General features: G+C 44.8%; 1 protein-coding gene across 7 annotated transcripts in view; it reads left to right on the top strand.

The window, feature by feature from the left end:
- The first annotated feature begins 16132 nt into the window (after window positions 1-16132).
- ATP8B1 (ATPase phospholipid transporting 8B1) overlaps window positions 16133-21141 on the top strand; it is a 154776-nt gene continuing 149767 nt past the window's right edge. The window contains exon 1 of one of the 7 annotated variants that reach the window (XM_016933787.4): window positions 16133-16493. The gene's annotated coding sequence lies outside the window, so the exon portion shown is untranslated. Of the gene's footprint in view, window positions 16494-17481; window positions 17559-21141 lie in introns of those variants that run through there. The other 6 variants (XM_063795744.1, XM_016933786.4, XM_016933791.4 and 3 more) reach the window with 6 other exon arrangements.

Genomic DNA, 21141 nt, shown 5'->3' with positions numbered 1-21141 from the left:
CAAAAAAAGACATTTATGCAACCAACAAACACATGAAAAACAGCTCAACATCACTGACCATTAGAGAAACGCAAAAGAAAACCACAATGAGATACCATCTCACACCAGTCAGAATGGTAATTGTTAACAAATCAAGAAACAACAGATGCTGGCGAGGCTGTGGAGAGATAGGAACACTTTTGTATTCTTGGTGGGAAAGTAAATTAGTTCAACCATTGTGGAAGACAGTGTGGTGAGTCCTCAAAGACTTAGAACTAGAAATACCATTTGACCCAGCAATCCCATTACTGGGTATATACCAAAAGGAATATAAATCATTCTATTATAAAGATACATGTGTGCATATGTTCACTGCAGCACTATTCACAATAGCAAAGACATGGAATCAACCCAAATGCCCATCAATGATAGACTGGATAAAGAAAATGTGGTACATATACACCATGGAATACTATGCAGCCATAAAAAGGAACAAGATCATGTCCTTTGCAGGGACATGGATGGAGCTGGAAGCCATTATCCTCAGCAAACTAACGCAGGAACAGAAAACCAAACACTGAGTGTTCTCACTTATAAGTGGGAGCTGAATAAAGAGAACACATGGACACAGAGGGGAACAACACACACCAGGGCCTGGTGGTGGGGCGGCAGTGCTGGGGCTTGGGGTGGGGGGCAGGAGGAAGGAGATCATCATGGTAAATAGCGAATGCATGCTGGGCTTAATACCTAAGTGATGCGTTAATAGGTGCAGCAAACCACCATGGCACACATTTACCTATGTAACAAACCTGCACGTCCTGCACATGTATCCTGGAATTTAAAATAAAATTTTAAAAAACTAAAAAAATTAACCTGTAAAAGTGTCTGGTTACAGGGCACACTATAAATGTTGGTATGGATGTCCTTTCTGTATTTCTAATCCAGGCACTGTTAGGTAGAGGGAAACCAATGATGAGCAAAAGTAGACAACGCCCACCCTCAAAGAGCTTCCAGTGTAGAAGGGAGACAGAGTGGGAAAGGAACAGAGTGATATGAGAATTATGAGAGCTATGATGAGGCTCCTTTGGCAAAGATTTCTCCTGGAAGAGACCACTGACCTGCAGCCTGGAGGGTAAACTGGCCTTAACCAGGTGAGCGATAAAGCCTGTTCTAGGCCAAGGCCTCAAGGTGGCAAGTGACAGTGTTTGAGAGAAGACAGGATAGCTGAAGCCAAAAGAGAGAAGTTGAAACAGAGTGGAGGGAAGTGCCAGACTGGGCAGAGTGTTGATAGCCATGCCAGGTAGCTTTGTCTTTATTCTAAGATCACGGGAAGTCCTTGGGGGCGGGCAGTCACTGTTGAAGGCTAACATTTCACTTTTGGAAAGCTCCTTGGTCCCAGAGACAGACGATGGCAGACCAGGATGGTGATGATAGAGATGGAGACAAGAAGATGGATTGGGAGCTTTGGGGGCCATAAAACCATGGGTTTCACATGGTATTTGCTCTAGACGCATTTGGAGAATAAATTGACGAATAGGATTGATGACTGGCCCAGACATCAGTCTGAGACACAGGAAAAGTGGTGTGTGTATAATTTGGCTATAACAAGGAATGAAGGAGTGTGCACAGCTTGGATGAGCCCCAAAAACATTCTGCTGCGTGGAAGACATCAGTGACAGTGACAAAGGACCATGTAAGTGATTCCATTTCTATGAGATATTAAGAATAGGCAAAAACTATTGAGATACAGGAAATCAGTGGTTGCCAGGGTTGGGGAAATTGAGGGTTGACAGCCAAAGGGTATGGGGTTTCCTCTTGAAGCGATGAAAATGTTTTAAAATTGATTGTGGTGATCATTGAGCAACCCTACGAATATACTAAAATCCATTGAATTGCACATTTTAGATAGGTGAATTGTGTGGTGTATAAATTATCTCTTTCTCTCTTTTTTTAGCTATGTCCTACGGGAAGGAGTAAATTATATCTCAATGAAACTCTTACCAAAATAAGCCACATGGGGAGAAGAGTGTGAGAAGAAGGCTCATGCTCATGGGTACTGCTGCTCACTGCCTGAATAGTCCAGTGGGCCTGACCCCCAGGGTGGTGAGGTGGGTATTTCCTAACTCAGCATCCTCCCTGGCCCTTAATCCCACTCCCTGATGTTGGCCCTGACTCCTTCTAGAGCAAATGAGATGGTTCTGTCTTCAGACTTCCAGGAAAGGAAAAGAGAGGACAGTGTGTTCTTTTTTATAAAATTAATTAATTAATTTTTTTTTTTTTTTGAGACAGAGTCTCGCTCTGTCACCCAGGCTGGAGGGCAATGGCGTGATCTTGGCTCACTGTGACCTCCACCTCCCAGCTTCAAGTGATTCTCCTGCCTCAGCCTCCCGAGTAGCTGGGATTATAGGCATGTGCCACCATGCCTGGCTGACTGTTTTTGTATTTTTTAGTAGAGATGGGGTTTCGCCACATTGGCCAGGCTGGTCTCGAACTCCCGACCTCAGGTGATCCGCCTGCCTTGGCCTCCCAAAGTGCTGAGATTATAGGTGTGCACCAACATGCCCAGCCCAGCAGTGTATTCTTCTAACTACCTCATTGCTACCTACTTCACTCTATGGATCTGGGGCAAAGAACTGTCATGTGACAGCAGCTGCCACTGAACAGTGACTAAGGGGAGGACGGAAACTCCTGCTCATCCTCCAGGTCTCTATTTAGGTGTCACCTTCTCCAAGAAGCCTCCTGGGACTTCCAAAAATGAGTCAGGGCCCCTCCTCAGTCTTCTCACGGGCCTTCCCCCTTCTGAACACTTGTCCTACCAGGGGCTGATGGCTTGTTTCCTTGCTCTCGGCTCACTGAGCTTTCATCTCCTCCAGGGCCAGCACTGGGGCTTGCTCACCAGTTGTATCCTCAGCACTGTGACAGAGGCTTGTGCAGATCTTATGGCCACAGCAGCCAAAACAGAGATGGGTCTGAGGGAGGTGCTAGGAGTCCGCTACTGCGGGGAGCAAAGCGAGCATGAATGAGCATGTGCAGATGACCTCACGCTTCCCTAGAGCAGGGATCACGCTTGCATTGCTCAAGCTCTGGGCGTCTCTCCTCCTTCCAAAACAACTCCAGGTTGTGCACAGAGGTGACACTTCCTGACTCACCAACCTCTCATCTTCTACCCTGTGGGGGAGCAACAGGAATCGCCAATGCTCACACTAAAGTGCTTTTGTTTTATTTTCCCTTTCAATACATTGTCTGAACTTTTGAGATTCGGGGTTTAAATGAATGTATCCTTGTTATATATATAAATATATGATATATGTAACATACATGTTATATATGTTTATATGTAACATATATTTTATATGTTATAAATGTAACATATATGTTATATGTTTTATGTTATATATATTATATATATATACGTTATATCCTTCTGCTGAGGAAGGTTGAGTTTTAAGGTTATTTGCATCTCTCCTAGACCTTACCCTGTTTTTTACTCACTATATTCTTTCTTTAAAAGGTGGAAAGTTTAGTCTTCTCATTTATTTCAGCCAGGAATGTATTCAGCTATGAGTGACAGTGAACTGAGAGCTAGTGGCTTAAACACATAAAGATTTTATTTTCTTACTAAAAATAAGTCCAGAGTGGGGGTGGTCTGGGCTGAGGAAGTGGCACCACGATGTCATCAGGGAGCCATGCTCTTTTTATGTTTCTGGTCCACCCTCCTCAGTAAATGACTTCCATCTGCAAAGTCCCCTCAGATCCAAGATGGCAACCACTTAGCAGCCATCGTCATCACATCTCTGACTTGAGGACTAAAGAGAAGGGTGTGTTTCTGGACTTTCAGGGAGTTTTTGGAAGTCTCATGTAACATTCTGCCTACACCTCATGGGTCAGAACCTTATCACATGACCACATGACGCTGAAGGGAGACTGGGACACATGGTCCTTTAGCTGGGCATGCTGCTGCCCCCAAATAATATCAGGATCTGTGACTAGGGGGAAAGTGGAGCGTGGATGGTGAAGCAGGTGAAGTCCCCATCCTCCACCATGCAATTAACTTCCACTGCTGTGTGAGTGTAAATGATATTCCAAGTGAAAGTCTCCTTGCACCCACGTTGACAGGGCTCCTGTGCCTTTTAACTGGGTCAGTCTTTTGGTTCTAGAATAACGGGCAGTGTCCCCTTGTGGCTTGAGGGGGTCTAAACACTGCCTGCTGCAAGAGCTCAAGACGGTCTCTCTTCCTCAGACTTGACTGCAACTGCTGCCTAAAATTTCACCACTAAAGAGTTATGCCATTGAGATGAAATATTAATTTCTATTTTAAATGAAGGTATTCTGAGAAGGGTTAACACATAAAACTGCACCCTGTCATTCCTCTTTCATCTAGCAGGAGCGGAGACAGTGAATCGTGGGGAGAGGAGAGACAGCAGTCCCATCACCATCACGGACGTCATTGCTTGAAGAGGGAGGAGCTGGGCTAAGCCTGGGCAGGACCCAGAAGATCAGAGGGTGAGTTTGTCCAGCACCTCAGTGGGGAAAGACAAACCCATGAATAGAGGCTATTGTAAGGGAATGTAGAAAGTGGACCCAGTAGACTTAGAATCAAAGACTTAGTTTTCAAAGGGAGCTTGGCGATCATCAGGTCGAACACACCCATTTTACAGATGATGAAACGGAGTCTGAAAAAGGCCAAGTGACCTGACTGAGGACCACAAAGGGCTAGTAGCAAGCACAGGTGTCAGACCCTCTCTCCTGATTCCTAGTCCAGGAATTGTTACAAGTTGTTGTTTACTTTCTTTCTCCTTTCTTTCCTTTCTTTCCTTTCCCCCTTCCCTCCCTTCCTTTCCTCTCCCCTCCCCTCCCCTCTCCTTCCCTTTCCTTTTGACAGTGTCTTACTCTGTTGCCCAGGCTAGTGGCACCATCAAAGCCCATTGCAGACTTGACCTTTTAGGCTCAAGCAATCCTCCTGCTTCAACCTCCCAAATAGCTGGGACTACTACAGGCACATGCCACCATGCCCAATTAAATTTTTTTGTAGAGACAGGGTATCACTATGTTGCCCAGGCTGCTCTTGAACTCCTGACCTCAAGTGATCCTCCTGCCTGAGCCTCCAAAAGTGCTGGGACTGTAGGCATGAGCCACTGTGCCCAGTCACAGGTTGTCTTTTATTTTTGTTCCACAGAGGACTAGGGCTCCTTGGAGAGGGCTGAAGAGGAGAGGAAGGAGGGGTGAAGCTCTGGGTCCTATCAGGTGTGAAACCAGGTTTCATGGGGCCTGAAGTTTATACAATTGAGGAAGAGGAGAGTTCTTTAAGAAAAAAAAATTACAAAATTTGACCAGGCGTGGTGGCTCATGCCTGTAATCCCAGCACTTTGGGAGGCCAAGGTGGATGGATCACCTGAGGTCCGGAGTTTGAGACCAGCCTGGCCAACATGGTGAAACCCTGTCTCTACTAAAATAAATTAGCCAGGCATGGTGGCGTGTGCCTGTAGTCCAAGATACTTGGGAGACTGAGGCAGGAGAATCACTACAACCCAGGAGGTGGAGGTTGCAGTGAGCCGAGATCACACTACCGCACTCCACCCTGGGCAACAGAGTGAGATTCTGTCTCAAAAAAAATTTTTTTTTACCAAATTAATAGTGTAAAATGAGGCATAAGACTTTGGAGAGTCCCTGAAGTTTAAGTATCATTAGCTTTATGGTAAACCTGACACAGGGGCCATCCATTGTGCCAATCATGTCAGCTGCCCCAGTCCCTCCTGTTTTACACATGACTCTCCTGTTTTGAGGTGTTAGAGTTAAAGAAAACAACAACTGAAAGTTCAGTATAAAAAAGTTTAAAAACTACCATTATGCATATCACTGTCACTCAGCACAGCTGAGGACCAGACAGTTTAGCCTACAGAATCACCTGCCAGCATTTGATTGTCTACATCTTTGAGAAATTAAGTGTTTTAGGTGAGTCATAGGAAAGATGCTTGTGTAGGTCTTCAGTGCTGGGACTCAGAGAAGCACAGCAATCCTGTGCTTTGACTCACAAGATGGAATGTGAGCAATTCTTGATCAGGTGCCCCACAGATGTCATGGATTGTTTAGATTTGAATACAAGTGCATTTTTAAATTGCTATCAAATGAAGCATTCCTTAAAAAGCCAAGATTTTCTTCTGCATTGTTTCAGAACTGTTAGGAACTGGATTAGGGAATATGATTTGAAGGACAGAAAATATGGATCAGTTAATCATCATCAACCGCTGTGAAATTCCCACCTTTTACTCTTTCATTTGGGATAAAAATATTGAAGATTGTGATTAAATGCCTATATGTTTTGTGTAAGGAGAGTTCATCATTGTATTTTGTGAATTAATTTATTAGATTAGCTACGTTAGCTCTAAAAGGTAAACAATGGTTTTAGGTCAGTTTTAATTGTAAAGAAAATGTGAAGAGGATAGGTTGGGCAAGGCATCAAGTGGTGGGAAGAGAAGTCTAGGGATCCAGAGAACAAGAAAGACTCCAAAGGGAATAGCCTGGAAAAGATGTTTCATTGTTGCCAAGCTTACCCCAGGTCAATTGCAGTTGGATAAAAGTAAGTGTAACTGAGAAAGATAATCCAAATTCAAATATTTTTGTTGCTGTTTTTAAAAAAATGCATCCTAAAAAACTGCATTACTTTTTGATTGAGAAAGTAGGCCGGGCACGGTGGCTCACGCCTATAATCCCACCACTTTGGGAGGCCAAGGCGAGCAGATCACCTGAGGTCAGGAGTTCAAGACCAGCTTGGTCAATATGGTGAAACCCCATCTCTACTAAAAATGCAAAAAATAGCCGGGCATGGTGGTGTGTGCATGTAGTCCCAGCTACTCAGGAGGCTGAGGCAGGAGAACCACTTGAACCTGGGAGGCAGAGGTTGCAGTAAGCTGAGATCATGCCACTGCACTCCAGCCTGGGTGACAACGGTGAAACTCCATCTTAAAAAAAAAAAAAAGAGAAAAAGAAAAAGGAATGCATGCCTACACTAAGGCACACTACAGTAATATTTTAGAATCAGAGGAAAAGCTTCCAGAAAGTGGAAAGCTGGTTACATACAAAGGATTGAGAATCAGAATAATATCAAGCATCTGACAGCAACACTGGAATCTAGGATATATTGAAACAAGGCCTTCAAAATTCTAAGGAAAAAAAATGCATTCCAACCTAGAATGCTATACCCAGCTAAACTATGAATGCAGACTAAACACATTTTAAAATACACATGATGTGCAGACCCCGTGGGTTGCCTATCCAACAGCTATTCCCCCAATCCCTTCTTTCCTATTGACTTGAGACCTGTTCTCACAATAGAAGATGTAAATGATATATATTCATTTTCTGAGACTTCTGTGCAGCTAAGGTATGACTCAGTTTCTGACAAATGAAATTAGCCAGCTGCTGTAGCCACCTGTGACATAAAGCAGACACATCATCATTGTTGTGATGAAGGCACAGCAAGGGTACAAAAAGTGCCTGGGCCCTGATGACATCATTGAGCTGCTAACTATTCAGAGAGTTAGAGATGACCTAATAATAGTAATAAAAATCCTATTTGTATTCCAGAATGCTATTATTTATAATTGAAGGCATCCTAGGTGATACCTTAGGCCTCAAAAAAGTTTTCTCTAGTGTTCTCTTTTTCAGATGTGCTCCACCAGAACTAGCAAGTACAACAAAAAAGGAATTCTCAGGATGATGATAGTGATCATTTCATCCTAAAGCAAGAGGACAGAGTCCACAGCCGGGAATGTCTCATGGGAAAAAAATGCAAACAGCTGAATTTTGTGTCTGGCCATACTGAGAGGTGTTTTATGGTTATGTGAGACATTTTGGAACTGAATTAATGATAGGCACATGGAAGACAAAGGAAATGAGGGGGAAAGGCAATTATTAACACAAATCCAAAAAACTTTATGAGAAAGGAAGTGCAATGTTACTATACTGCATGGCTTAACTGCAAACAGTATTTCCATAGTCATAATAAGGTGTCCACTGAAAACTGATTTGGCTGTAAGTTGCAATCTAATTATGATTTGAGATTGGAGTAAGAGCAAGAGTTTGTATGGGAGGGTGTCAGGAGTGGGATGTGTAAGCCAGTTAAATCTGCCTCTCTGATAGGAATTCAGTAGATAATGTCTAAAAGGGGAAAACATCAAGACATGGCCAAACAAGCTTGTTATTAGTAATATGAAAGTGAATGAGCCTGGCCAACATGGTGAAACACCACCTCTACTAAAAAATATAAAAATTAGCTGGGCATGGTGGTGGTCGCCTGTAATCCCAGCTGCTCAGGAGGCTGAGGCAGGAGAATTGCTTGAACCTGGTGGACGGAAGTTGCAGTGGACTGAGATCACGCCACTGTACACTCCTGCTTGGGCAACACAGCGAGACTCCATCTAGGGGAGGCCGGGAAAGAAAATGAATGTGCCGCGGCGCGGTGGCCCACGCCTGTATTCCCAGCACTTTGGGAGGCCAAGGCAGGTGGATCACAGGTCAGGAGTTTGAGACCAGCCTGACCAAGATGGTGAAAACCCGTCTCTACTAAAAATACAAAAATTAGCCAGGCGCGGTGACGGGCTCCTGTAGTCCAAGCTACTCCAGAGGCTGAGGCAGGAGAATCGCTTGAACCTGGGAGGTGGAGCTTGCAGTGAGCCAAGATCATGCCACTGCACTCCAGCCTGGGCAAAAGAGCGAGACTCCGTCTCAAAAAAAAAGAAAACAAAAGAAAGTGAATGTAAGAACAACTAAAATTTAAAATGAGTGCTTCTGGAGAGTAGCATTTGAGCCTGAGAAAAGAGGGGAATGACAAGACTGTTGTCTTCCCTTAGAAACTTTGCAGTACTATTTGAGTTTAAGATATATATATGTGTGTTTGTATGCGTATTTTTTGCCAAAAAAATTAAATTAAAAAATCATCCAGAAATATGTTAAAAAAACAAAGTTTCTACAGTCAAGAAAAGCAGGGAAAAATACAATAAAATAGTTTCAACTATACAAACATATATGTGAAAATTAGTCTCCCATCATAGAGATGAGCACCATTACCAACTTCTTGTGTATCTTTTCAGTCTATATATACATATATGTATGTGTAATATATGACATATATTAGCATATATTACACATATGAGAATATATAACACTTACATATTACATTATATACATATAACATACATTATATTATATGCATACAATATACATTATATTGTATACATAATATACATTATAATTTAGATTATGTATACATTATATTGTATACATAATATACATTATAATTTAGATTATACATTATATTGTATACATAATATACATTATAATTTAGATTATACATTATATCATTTATTACATTATATTATATATGACACAAATGGAAACCTATAAACATTATACACATGAATTATATTTATGTATACAGAAATAAACTAGAATTCCTTAATTTTTTAAAAAATGGCAGATTAGTATTTTATTGTATGGAAGTAACCTCTGTGAATGGACACTGAGGTCACTTTTGGTCTTTTGCAGAAAAGGCATGCAGCCATGAATATATGTGTACATTTACCTTTGTATAAATGTTCAAGTGTATCTCTAAGATAAATTCCTAGACATAAATTCTTGGGGCACATGGCATGTATCTTAAAATGTTGATATAGTTCTGAATTTCCTTTCAAAGAAGTTGCACAATTTGTACCCCTACCTACAGTGAATGAGTGCCTGTTTCCTCCTAAATATTGCCAGTGTTTGCAACACCAGACTTAAAAAAAAAAAAACTTTGCTAATGTGATGAGTACAAAATTGTTTCTCATTGTTTTATTTTGCATTTAATTTGCTTTTCTTTAACTGGGAGGGACAACCACTCACGCTCACTGGAAATTTAGGAAAACACAGAAGGCTGTGTTCATACACAAGGTACACTCCTGTGATTTTATGGAAGAATTTGAATAACCTTCTTTTTATCATCCAGTGTTAGCAACCAAGGCTTACTCATATCCTAGTTCTAACAAGACAAAAATTTTTTGTATACTGAGGCACACTGTTTCTAGAATGAAATACAGAGGGACAGATTACAGCCTGCAAAATAACAGGAACCAGATAGAAATATGACCTTCAGAAGCCCTTAACATAGTGGTGGGTTGTGATAAATGAGATATTTCTGGAAACCAATTTGGTAAATGCATAAACATCCAAGAATAGCAAGTGATTAACGAAATCATCAGCAGGAGAAAATACTATGCGACTATTGAGAATTATGACCATGCCAACCATTCATTCATTCTATAAGAATTAATAAGCACCTGGAATGCTCTATTTAATGCTGTATGCCAAAAGAGATCAAGAAGAATAAGACTCAGTTTTATGTCTCAATGGGCTCACAGTGCAGTGAGGAACAAGACAGGTAAACAGTGAAAATACAATGGGAAGCTTTCCCTAGAAGTCAGCTGCAAAATGCTGTGGAAACAGCAAGAACCAACTAAATGTTAGAAGCTTAGTTAGTTTGAGGGAGACTAGGGCAAAGCTTTCCCAGAGGAAGCCACTTGGGAACTGAGATGTGAAGGATGATGAGATCAGGCACATGAGGTAGGGCATTTCAAACAGGAGGAGTAGCACGTGCTCTTCAGAATCTAGTAAATTTCAGCCAGGAGCAGTGGCTCATGCCTGTAATCTCAGCACTTTGGGAGGCCGAGGAGGGCAGACCACTTCAGGTCAGGAGTTCGAGACCAGCCTGGCCAACATGGTGAAACCCCATCTCTACAAAAAAATACAAAAACTAGCTGGGCGTGGTTGTGCGTGCCTGTAATCCCAGCTACTTGGGAGGCTGAGGCAGGAGAATCACTTGAGCCTGGGAGGTGGAGATTGCAGCAAGCTGAGATCGCGCCACTGCACTCCAGCCTGTCGACAGAGTGAGACCATCTCAAAAAAAAAAAAAAATCTAGTAAACTTCTATTCACAGCAACCTGGAATTAGCCACATTTAGGGTGCAGGTCAGGAAGGAAGAGGGATAAAGTCCAAAAGGTGTTTTCCATTGTGTTTTCATGACACAATGGAAAATGATGAGAACAGAGCCTAAGATAATACATAACAAACTTCCTACAACTACAGGAACACATGGCGACATATACTAACAACAATCGCAAGTTATTTTGGAAAATTATTCATGAACTGTCTGTATTAATTTTACTTATTAAGTTTAACTGGTGTTACATTATCAACATCAGGTAATGTTTATTACATTTCCATAAAGACAGTAAGTGGTTTATTAAAATCTCTTCCTTGTAGAAAAGAATGGTAGACAATCCTACACATTTGCATGCTTATGAATACAAAAGAAAGGGAAGTGAATTTTAATAACATGAATAATTCCTCCTGTAACATTTTATGCATGTTAAGTCTGTGTGATTGCCAAAATCATTGAGACACATTTAGTTACTTGATGTTTAATATTTCTTTTGCAATCTAATTTCTTATTTTAAAATGTTAGTCAGAAAAAAAGAAGTCATTAAGTAGTAAAGGAAGTGGAAAGCCTAGAAACTCAGAAGGAATGTTGGAAAACTCATTGTGCCAGAGAAAATAGAATATATCATCTGTATTTGTTGTTTTAAAAGCCATTTCGAAGGATGTGGGGCAGATATTTGAAAATTCTAATGTCACTTATTGCTAGGACAGATTCACATAAGAGGTGTCTTATCAGATTTAAAATTCTGGATCTGGTCTGGATAATGACTGTGAAGAACTTTCAACTGAGTTAATCTTGACTGCCAAGCATGGGTTACAATAGCACCTAGTGCAGCATGAGTCTTTCCATTGGCATTAAATGCTTTAGCTTAAACGACCACTGGGCTTAGCAAAGAACTGAATACAAGCAGTATCACCTCCCTTTAAACATATCTTTTATTACTTATCTTATCTTGTAAAAAAAAAAATTCCAGGAAATAAATTTTCAGTAAAACTGAGCTAGCTCTCTTGGCAACCTCCCTGGCTTTCCTACCCACATCATGCAAATGTACATAAGACTGCTGCCAAGAAAAGGGGGAAAAAAAGAAACAGAGGAAATTATGAACTACAAAAGTTGAAAATCATTGTTACCCTCTTTTAGAAATGGCTATTTCTGGGCGCAATGGCTGCAGTGAGCAATGATCACCACTGCACTCTGGCCTGGGTGCCAGAGTGAGACCCTGTCTCAAAAAAATAATAAAAAATAAAACATAAAAAGAAATGGCCATTTCTGTTACATTTCGTGATTTCCCCCAGCAGCTCGTTGGTTACTAAATGAGAGTGACTTCTAAATAAAACCAGAGTGTTTATTCAATCCCATCTGAGAATGCTGAGAAAGGGCTGCCAAGGCTGGTGGAATCAGGGCTCTGCCAGGACAAAGAAGTCATCTCTCAGTGACTCATGTAAGATGCATTTTAAAATTGTTGCATGTGAGACACTTCCAGTGATTGCCCTGACAAGGCACCCCAAAATTTGGCATGGTTCTTTCAGAAAGGACAAGGTCGGTTTCCAGGTGAGCTAATTCCTTCATCAGCAACACCAGCTGATGCACTCTGAGAACCTCCTTCCTAAGATGAGGAAGACTTACATAGGGGAAATGTTCTAGGATAAGGTTGTGGAGTTGTGTGGGTGTGGGTGTTTTGTTTTGGTTTTGTTTTTTTTTTGGTTTTTTTTTTAATTTTTTTTTTGGAGACAGTGTCTTGCCCTGTCACCCAGGCTTGAGTGCAGTGGTGCAATCACAGCTCACTGCAGCCTTCACTTCCTGGGCTCAAAGGATCCTCCCACCCCAGCCTCCTGAGTAGCTGGGACTACAGGTGCGGGCCACCACACCCAGCTAATTTTATTTTGTATTTTTTGTAGAGATGGGATTTCACCATGTTTCCCAGGCTGGTCTCGAACTCCTAGGCTCAAGCAATCCACTGGCCTCAGCCTCGCAAAGTGCTGGGATTATAGGCGTGAGGCACTGCGCCTAGGATAAGGTTTTAACATGCCTCCATCTGGTGGGTTCCATGCAAGATGGGTTTTCAAAGGATTTGTCTCATCAAAGATGAAACTCTACCTTCTTGCAAGTCATTTTTCAAATGCAACTTTTCAAGAAGCCTACCCTGACCACATTATTTAAAATTGTGACTCATCCTCCCACTCCTAATCTCTTAATCCTGCTCAATTATTATTAGTAGTAGTATTATTATTCACTCTGTCGCCCAGGCTGGAGTGCAGTGGGGCAATCTCAGCTCACTGCAACCTCTGCCTTCAGGGTTCAAGCAATTATCTGCCTCAGCCTCCTCAGTAGCTGGGATTACAGACGCCCACCATCACGCCTGGCTAATTTTTTGTATTTTTAGTAGAGACAGGGTTTCACCATCTTGGCCATGCTGATCTTGAACTCCTGACCTCATGATCCACCTGCCTTGATCTCCCAAAGTGCTGGGATTACAGGTGTGAGCCATCGTGCCTGGTCTATTATTTTTTAATGTATAAATCTTAAGCATACAGGTCAATGAATTCTTGCATATGCGTCTACTCGTATAATTATCATTCAGATCAAGAAATATAACTTTTACAGCACTCCAAAAGGCAGCTCCTTCAGGGGCCTTCTCCCAGTCCAGCCTATTCTATTTTTTCAAAGCATTTGCCACCTTTTAAGATACTTGCCGAGTGCAGTGGCTCACACCTATAATCCCAGCACTTTGGGAGGCTGAGGTGGGTGGATCATGAGGTCACGAGTTCACGACCAGCCTGATCAACATGGTGAAACCCGTCTCTACTAAAAATACAAAAATTAGCCTGGCCTGGTGGCTGTGCCTGTAACCCCAGCTACTCGGGAGGCTGCGGCAGAAGAATTGCTGGAACCCAGGAGGCGGAGGTTGCAGTGAGCCGAGATCACACCACTGCACTCCAGCCTGTGCAACAGAGCTTTGCCTCTGTCTAAAAAAAAAACAAAAGATATTTGATTGGCTCATAGATATACCCAAGCAACTAGAAAACTGCCTGACACACAGTAGGCACTCACACTCAAATCTTTGTTGAATGAAAGAATATTATTTTATTTTGAGACAGAGCCTCGCTCTGTTGCCCAGGCTGAAGCGCAGTGGCACAGTCTCGGCTCACTGCCTGCCACCTCAGTCTCCCAGGTTCAATCGATTCTCCTGCTTCAGCCTCTTGAGTAGCTGGGACCACAGGCGCCCGCCACCATGCTTGGCTAATTTTTGTATTTTTAGTACAGGTGGTGGCTCATGACTGTAATCCCAGCACCTTGGGGGGCTGAGGCAGGTGGACCGCTTGAACTGGGGAGTTCGAGACAAGCCTGGGCAACATAGTGAAACCCAACCCTGTCTATAAATAAATAAACAAGTAAATAAATGCAGACATCAGAATGGTATTGATCAGATCTAGGTACAGGTGTAGATTGGATGCGTCCTTGTTTCGTCTATTCTATGTAACATTTTCTTGGACAGGTTGAGCACTTGGTAGTGGATCTGCAAGGAGGGGGTGCCCCCTTTAGTCTGGAATCCCCCCTTGATTCCTAGGTTTGCTGGCATTTATCCAGATAGGGGCAGAGTCTTCCTAAACGGCTTCCCTCCTTTGGAGTCTGCTGTTCCTTGCATGCCATAACCCAGTCTTGAGAACCTGGCTCACCTTCCATTGCTCCCCTCTCCCAGTCAGTTGCAGGTTGTGGCCACTTCGTGTCCTATCTCTCTTCTGTGGTGTCCCTTGAATTTCCCCCTTTTTACTTCCCCTGGCAACTCCTCCGTATGTCGCTGTCCCAGCCTCTCAAGTGATTCTCCCATCTTCAGTTTTATCCTCTCTAGACTATCTCCCTATTATTTTCCCTAAAACACAACCTTGATCATGCTCATGCTCGGTCCTAAATTGTCAACGGTTTGCAGGTGCTACCAAAAACAAGTCTAAATGTCTTAGATCAACCAGTGTCACCAACAGGCCCTATGTTCTCTTGCATCGGTACCCTATGTTCTCTTGCATCGTTAGCTTCAGAATGTAAGTGCTGGAAGAGACCATCTGGTCCAATCTCATTTTACAAATGAGGAAACTGAGGCCTGAACAGATTGAGTGACTGACCAGCACCTAGTCAGAGATCAAGTTTGACTCATGAAAAAGAAGCCTAGAGCAGCCTCGGGGTTGGTATCAGACAAGATTCTACCAGTTGGCCACCCGTTGAATACCCTCTCTACACAACTCTGATCCCTAAAGCTGTGGATCTTTGAGTCCCATCAAGCACGGCCTCCTGTAGGAAGCCTCTGTGATGACCCAGTTGGGAGTCTGGACTCTTGGGCATAGATGTGAGCCTCTAGGTGACTGGGAATCGTGTGGGAGTCCTGGCTCCCCTACTGCATTTTAAGCAAACTCTGATCTTTGATTTTCCTCCATTCTTATCCCAACGACTCGGTCCATAGTCGGGGAGCGGCAAAAGTCTACTCAAGAAGGAGGGTAATGTCTATACTGCCAGGGAGGCACGATTCACCCGCTTAGACACCAGCCAGCAACGAGGCGCTGAGTCCAAAATTTCCACCTACACCGCGTGGTTCACGGGCCGCATCTTAACTCCTTTTGACTCCAAACCCCAAAAAAACTCGAGAGCGTTTGGACTCGGCAGAAAGCCTGCTGGCTGCAATCACAGGATACGTTTCTGGAAGTCTTGAGGCGCAGCTTCTTTCTTCACCCTCCACGCGGCGAACCTTGACGCGCATTCGGTGACCGGTCCCCAAACGTGACTTGGCATTAAGAGGACACAGCTCCCCTTACCGAGGGAGCTCAGGTCCCGGGCGCGCCGCGGCCCCGCCAGCTTTCCAGGCTGGCTCAGTCCTCGACCCGGGGTGACGGCCAAGCCAGCCAAGGGCGGCGGGAAAGTGACGCTGGGCTGGGGAGGTGGGGTGGCGAGTGCGGCCCCCGGGGAGCTAAGAGCAGCCGCAGCAGCTGGGTCTCAGGCTGGGCGAGGCAAGGGCTCGCAGGCTGGGCTCGGAAGACTGAAAGGGGTGCCCACCTGACTCCAGGACGCACGGAGGGCGTGGGACAGGAGCTGGACCTGGGCCGCCTCAGGCCGCCCCGGGGCTTGCAGTCCAGCCCCTCTCCGCCCTAGGGAGGGAAAAAGGGAGGGGAGAAGGCCGAGCCCGCCTCCAGCCCCAGCCCCAGCGAGGCTCGGCGGCCGCGGCTGCTGGAGGGAAACCAGAGGCACCTCCCCGAGCGGAGAAACCAGTTTGGCCGGTCCGGCGGAGCCGAGGGAAAAGGGCGGCTGCAGAGGAAGGGTGCACGGACGCGGGGCGGGGAAAGGCGGGGGAGCCACTAGCGAGCCGCGAGAGCCGGAGGTGCCGCCGCCAACTAGACACGCTTCCCCGGGCCCCCGGCCAGCCCCCGTGCGCCATGCAGCGCTAGCGCGGCGGCCAGGGCTGGGGCCGGGCGGGCGGTGGCAGCGGCCAGGTGCGCAGCGAGCGCTCCGAGCGGCGCGCACCAGGCGGATGCCCCAGCCGGGGCCCAGCGAACGCCAGGTAAGCAGGGGTGCGGCGCCGGGGGCCCCCAGACCTTCCCAAGCCCGCTGGCCCGGCGGTGTCCTGCAGGTTCCCTGGCCGCTCCCGCCGCACTTTGGAGATCCGGGATGCGGCGGCAGCAGCTGTCAGCGCCCTCGGACTCCCGAGCCCGCACAGGTGGGATTTGGGTGGAGGTGCTGGGAGCCCCCGAGGCCTCGGGGACGGCGAGACACGGCCGGCTGGGCAGGCAGCGCTGCGGAGAGTTCCGTGGGGTTTTCACCTGCCTAGAGGAGGGAACTCTCGGGGTGTTTGGGTTCTTCGATCGGTAGCGACACACATGTCCGGGGGTTAAGCCAGGTAGGGCTTGCGGCTCCTTGGGGGATGCCGCTGGCTCCTGTGCGGTGGCTACCGCCCCTCTGGAAGACCCCGGTGACCGGGTCCTGCTGGGGCGCTCTTTGGGAGCAGATGCCAAAGTGTCCGAAAAGGACTTGCGGGCCAAACGTATCTGACCGCGGCCCACCTGCCGGGAGGGATGGAGGGGGTGAGATCGCTCTCCTCCCCAGCTCCTGTGGCAGGGCCAGGTACTCCCAGACATCTTCCGTGCGCTTTATTGTGGGATGGGGAGGGGAGGTGATGGGGAAGACAGACACCAGTTTTTCCGGTGACTGTCGGGTCGCGTCCGCCAGCCCCGCTGAGATGGCTGCAGGCATCTTCTTCCCTCAGCAGTTTGGTGCCCTGCGCTGTCACCTCGCTGTGTGCACGCGGAGGGGCAACTTGTTGGGGGGCGCGGGGAGATGTTGCAGAGAATGGCCCAGTGCTTTAACACCCCTCGCCCCCACTTCTCCAACTCCCTCCTTCTCCCCAAAGTGAAAGAAAAGTTCTGAAGTGTCCGCCCAACTTTTCCGACAGAGGCGTGTGCCTGTGGTCCCTGCCGGGGGTTGGTGGCGGGTGGGGAGGGGGGGGCGGTTCTCAGAGCGCAGATCCGTGACAGTTGTACGGGGGAGACTGGATTGCAGTAAGGATGCAAAATGGGGAAGAGGGATTGACACGCAAAAGTAAGGAGGACTTGGGCCGCGTTTCTGCCCGGTGAGTACCCGCTCAACCCTACCCGACCCCCTTGGCCTGCACGCGCTGCCCTTGGGGGCTGCAAGCTCTTCCTGGGTAGCTCCAGACGCCGCGGAGTTCCTCTCCCGGAAACTGGCCTCCCTGTTGGCGTGAGAAAATATTCGCTCCCATCTTCCTGGTTGCATTGCCTTCAAAATTTTGCCACTACCCATGGGAAACTAAAAAAAGAAAAAACGAGTGGGATGTTTGGAGATCACCCGGCACACGGTAGGTTATCGATGAAGGTTAACTGCTTTCAGGAACAAAAGCTAAAAAAAACCACGCGTGATAAAGCCTCCAGGGATAGTGAATACGAGCCCGTATATATGGGGCACACGACAGCAAATGTGAAGTAGAAGCGCTAATTTTCGTCTGCTAAGGAATACTTTTGTGTTAGACCTAAGATGCCGTTCATTAATTCTGGGCCTGTTGTTGAAGGCTTTATTAAACCCTATTATAAATGCGCAGACTGTGCACAAGATAATTAATGCTTATTAGCTGATTACTTTCTGGGGGAGAAGTCACGCCTGCCTGCAGTTAACTCCTCTGAATTCTCTTAATGATTTTCATTATGTAGTGGAGCTTTCCTTGCTATAATTTTGGGAAAGAACATTAACCACTTTGCTCATTCGTCATTTTCCAGTGGCTGTATTTTAGTAACTTTTAGTGATTCTTTGCGTGGGTTATTAAGGGCCGAGCAAGACTCTTTTGGTTATTACTGTCCAACACAGATGCCACCTGTGTGAGGTCAGCTCTGGCTGCTTTCAAGTTTTCCTTAAGGATTTTAAGGAACACACACACCTGTGTGCACATGTTATTACATCCTAGTGATAGAACTGGGAGAGGTTTTGTTTTGTTTTTTGTTCAATAGAAGTTTAAAAATAATAATGTGGTACAGCAAATGGCTTACCAAAAAGAAGTCTTCGGTGGTAAGGCAAGTTCAGGACTGATTTTATGTTTAATCTGATTTTCAGTCTAGGGGATCTTAGTGCTAATGGAGTCACTACCAGATCTGGCTGTAGAATGTTCTTTTCCTTTCCTTCCGTCCATTCCTCTTTCCTCTTTCTTTTCCTTCCTTTTGAAGCAAGGAGTAGTGGAAAATATAAGAATACCCACAGATTTCAGTTCTTTTACTTGTTAATTGTATAACCTTAAATGAATTCTTGTTTTCTGAACCTCTGTTTGCTGCTCTGTTGAGGGGAGAAGATATTATCCATCTCTTTGGATTGTTGAAAGAATTAAATCAGAGAACATATGAATGTTCTTTATATATAGTCAGTGTTTGAATGTTGGTTTCTTACTTTCTTTATTAGACTGATATCTAAAAATACTATTATTGCAGGTGTCTGGTATATTTTTAAGATTTTATTGCCTTATGAATTAAAATTCCATTTTAGTTTTTTATAAGCAACATTCACAGAATGCAGGTCATTCTAACAACTCCAGAGAGATTTTTCCTAGTTACCTTTGCTCTTTAGTGTCGGTTACTGAAAAAGAAACCGATGCACTCATGAATGCAGAGGAACTTGCTTTTTAGGTACCAGAACAAGTTGTTTTTTAAAATCTTTTATAAATAAAATACATAGAGACAGGGCCTTGTTATGTTGCCCAGGCTGATCTAAAACTCCTGGCCTCAAGCAATCCTCCTGCCTTGGCCTCCCAAAGTGCTGGGATTACAGGTGTGAGCCACTGTGCCTGGCCCCAGAACAATTTATGTCCCAAATCTCTCTAAAAAGAGATGCCTTTTAAATTGCTTAAGCACTTAATTTTAGAGTTTATTTGTACACTTGGTTCTAGTTTAGTCTCCTGGAAAGTTTTTCTTAGTGGTGTCTTTAGGTATCTTGTGAGTTTTCAGGTCTGTTGACATTCAGTTAGATTAATTGTATTCATGCCTGTAGGTTTTTTGTTTCTTATTAAGTAAAAATTAATTTGCTGCCAGAAGAGTGTTAATACCATAAAAAGAAGACAGGTTATCTTTTTCATTTTGTTAACCAAGTTACTCCTGAATCCCCATTCCCGTGCCCAGCTAAAAGTAATACCTAATCTAAGATCTTTTGAGGTCCTCTATCACTGAAGACCTGGTATCGTGGAGGAAGATTCTGAAAGCATATATATGTGCATGTATGTATATAGATATGAGCATGTATATATACGTGTGTATATGTATATATTAGTCTTGTTTCTCATTTTCTTTTTTTTTTTTTTTTGAGACAGAGTCTTGCTCTGTCGCCCAGACTGGAGTGCAGTGGTGTAATCTCACTGCAACCTCCTCTTCGCTGGTTCAAGCAATTCTCATGTCTCAGCCTCCCGAGTAACTGAGATCACAGGCGTGTGCCACCATGCTCAGCTAATTTTTGTATTTTTAGTAGAGACGGGTTTCACCATGTTGGCCAGGCTAGTCTCAAACTCCTGGCCTCAAGCAATCCACCAAAGTGGCCTCCCAAAGTGCTGGGATTATAGGCATGAGCCACCGCACCCGGCCTCATTTTCTTAAAAAACAGATAACTTTTAATCATCTGAATCTTTAAGGCCATATTAGTACTTTCCTTGGTACTTATAAATGCACTGCACTTTTAAATAAATTGTGCCCAACCCTTCCACAATGAGAAATATGTTTCATAACTGGTCCCTGCAAGCAGTCCAGAGGCAGCAGTGAAACAGAGGTTGCCAGCCTTGGAGTCTTTTGACCTGGGTTGGAACGCAGGCCTCATAGCTTCCTAGGTGCATAACCTAGGGCAAGTTACCTTGCCTCTCTAGGCTTCAGTTTCCTCATCTGTAAATGGGATAATAATAGTATGGCCTCACAAGGCTGTGTGATGAGTTCCAAATGAGATAGCTTAGGTAGAGGACTTAGCACACAGCTCAGTAAAAGGTAGTCGTTAATACATTGTTGTGTTGTTGCTATGACTTTGTAAATATCACTCACCCAGCCATTGCCTTTCTCCTGGGCTATGTAGGAAACAGGAATCATTCTACAAGTTAGTATTTGTTTAGCAAACATCAGTGCCCATTTGCACCAGGCACTGGAAAGATAGAGTTCCCCAGAGCAGGGGCAAGGTTCTAAATCCCCAATCTACACTGTTGTTCTTAAGCCCTGGTGGCTCAGAGGACCAGAGTGCTCATTTGCCTCTTAACCTTGCAGGAGAACTTGTGAGGGGACCTGGTTGCTGTCTCACCTGGGTGCTACCTCTTCCTGCACAGTAGAAACCCGTGGAATGCTCCTGAGCCCCCTTTACCCGTCACATCAGTTGGTCTCTTCTCTCCCTCATCCTCCACGCTCCTGTTTTTCTATTTTTAACTTTATTTATTTATTTATTTTAGACAGGGTCTTGCTCTGTCACCCAGGCTGGAGGGGAGAGGCATGAACATGGCTCACTGCAACCTTGACCTCTTGGGCTCAGGTGATTCTCCCACCTCAGCCTCTCAAGTGGCTGGGACCACAGGTGTGCCATAGTACCCAGCTATTTTTTTTCTTTTTTTCTTTTTTCTTTTTTTTTTTTTTGTAGAGACAGGGTCTCACCATGTTGCCCAGGCTTCTCCTGAACGCTTAGGCTCAAGCAGTTCT

Source organism: Pan troglodytes, chromosome 17 (assembly GCF_028858775.2).
Source record: "Pan troglodytes isolate AG18354 chromosome 17, NHGRI_mPanTro3-v2.0_pri, whole genome shotgun sequence".
NCBI classification, from domain to species: Eukaryota; Metazoa; Chordata; class Mammalia; order Primates; family Hominidae; genus Pan; species Pan troglodytes.
Note: the sequence above shows the minus strand (reverse complement) of the source record. Positions and strands in the feature narration are given on the sequence as shown.